A 2,500-nucleotide genomic window follows, 5' to 3' on the forward strand; every position below is an offset into this window, starting at 1 on the left:
TGACGTTTCCACCAGGAAACAGACCCCTTCTTTAAAGCTGTTTTGACCTGAGAAGCTTCTGTGATGTCTGGAGAGGTTTCAAACACTGTTCCTATACGGACCCTACAGGCCCCCAACACTTCATCGAATAGTTGATCCACGAAGTCATCACCTAAACGGACTAGGCGTGTGAGAGCCTTGTAGTGTGTGACCATAGCTACCCTCTGCAACTGCAGCATCCCCAACCCCCCACACCTAGTCGGCATCCAAATGTGGCTGTTTGGAAACCCTTGGGGGAGATGCAGTGCAGCCTTGACGTGTTTAGAGAGCACTCGATCAAGACGCCCCGCCTCAGATTGTACCTGTAGTGAGTTCGAAGCTCCATAGAGGTAGGCCGGTTGAACAAGCTGTCTCCAACAGTGCAGTTTTTGGAAAGGTTTCAGGCTGGCTTTCCCAATGAGATCAAGCAGTTTGTTAGCTTTTTCAGATTCAATAGCTGGAGCTTTATTTACGAAGAAGTATAATCCCAAGTATTTCATTGGTTGGTCCTTTAGAACTGGCTGTACATCCATTCCGGATACTTGAATTGAATCAAGAGAATAATCGAAACCTTTAGTGCGGTGGTTCGGTCGCCATCCAAAATACTGAGATTTTTGTGGGTTGATAGATAAGCCAATATTGGAAAGGTAGTCTTCGGTTTCGACTACAAGTGAGCGAAGACCCTCGTAGGTGTCCGAGACCAAAACCAAGTCATCCGCGAAGGCCATTGCAGACATGTTTGCTCCCCCAAGATCCACACCAAGTTTCGATTTGTTCAGCCTCTCCAGGAGAGGGTCCAAGACACAATTGAAAAGAAAAGGAGATAAGGGATCTCCCTGTTTAATCCCTCTTCTGACAGGCACTCTCTGTTCATCTGTCAAGCCATTGCACCAGTAAGTAGTGGTACAATGCCGATACATGTCTCGAAGAACGAATCTGAGGCGTTCAGGGACACCTCTTTCAGCTAAGGCCAAGAACAATGCCTTATGAGATACAGAGTCAAATGCCTTGCGCACATCGAGGCTGAGAGCAAAGAATGCTCGATGCTTTTTCTTTAGTGTCCTCATTAAAGCCTGGAGAATGAGGATGTTAGATGAAGTGGACTTATCTGCTTGGAATCCGGCTTGGTATTTGTGGAATTGGTTATTCTCGGAAAGACGGAGCAGCAACATTTTCGCATAAACTCGATACAGGACCGGAGAAACTGTTATAGGCCTAAAATCCCCAGGGCCATTCGGGTTAGAGCACTTTGGTATAAAAACCGTGCGTGCCAACTTCATCTCGATAGGTAGCGAACCGAAAGAAAACCAATTGTTAAAAATGTGAACAAGTATGTCTGATGGAATTTTCTTTAACTCGGATACCTTGACCCCATCTGGCCCTGCTGCCGATTTGTTAGGAAATGAGCGGAGTGCACGATCCACCTCCGCTGAAACGAAGAGACATTCAGACACCTCAGTGTTTGCATCGCAGTGCAGACCACCATTAACAGCTGCAGATTCCGCCCCAAATATTGGGTCGAACTCTCTGTGTAGTTCGTGCAATGCACACCCCGCTGGAGAACCACCCAGTAGAAGAGAGTCTCCCAAAGCTGCAGGCCCTAGGCTGTAGAGACGCTGGTGTTCAATGTAAAGTGCCTTACGGCGTTGTTTTCGCGACATGTCCGAATAGTTAATCTGCGCCCTCAAGGGACGTGGCCTTGGAGGCGTTCTCTTCACCTTGTAAAGATCAAGCAGATGATTGATGTCTTTCATAGAGATTGGACCAACGCTTAATGCAGATACCAGTCCCTCATCCTTGATACCCACTTCTTGTAGTGATAGACGAATTTGATTCGAATCAAGAACTATCGGAGGAGTTCACCCAAATCTTCAAATGGTCGCAGCGGAGGAGGATTCGAGGCACATTGTTTAGCCAGATGAAGAGCGTCTCTATAACGTGTGGTGTGTCTGATTTGTGAGATCGCCTGAACTGTTCGTGTTCTGAATTGCTTGTGCAAATCCTCGTTCACAGTGCGGCTTGCCACAAGTCGAGCCTCTGCCATCGCAAGGGCAGCAAGGTCTGAGTCAGTCCACCTGCAATGGGAGTAGCTTGGAACATCGGGAGTAGTAGATTGACCCACCTCTTCAAGATCAGCATCATTCAGGAGATCTATTGCAGCCTTATAACGTGGCGTTCTTCGTATGTGCTCTATGGAAGCCTCGGTGCGCATCGGAAATTGTCCCGCTAGAGTCCTTATCACAGCAGCCCCCAATGGAAGACGGAGTTCAGCCAAAGCCAGGGCCATTATGTCGTCTTGAGACCATCTACCTTGCCCTGTAGAGTGATATATCGCAGGTGTAGGAGTCAACGCTGAGCTAGACATTCGAGACACCTCTTCTGGATAAACTGTATCCAGCGGCGTATGCAGGGCATCCCCAGAATCGCATGATCTCGTAGCTTGAGTCTCAGCACTGGGATCCAGTCCCAAAGACACAACCGG

The 2,500-nt window shown here is 48.2% G+C and overlaps 1 pseudogene; it reads right to left on the reverse strand.

The window, feature by feature from the left end:
• LOC119451279 (large subunit ribosomal RNA) overlaps positions 1 to 2,500 on the reverse strand; it is a 7,202-nt pseudogene that overhangs the window by 2,236 nt on the left and 2,466 nt on the right.

Source organism: Dermacentor silvarum, chromosome 4 (genome assembly GCF_013339745.2).
Source record: "Dermacentor silvarum isolate Dsil-2018 chromosome 4, BIME_Dsil_1.4, whole genome shotgun sequence".
Classification (NCBI taxonomy): Eukaryota; Metazoa; Arthropoda; class Arachnida; order Ixodida; family Ixodidae; genus Dermacentor; species Dermacentor silvarum.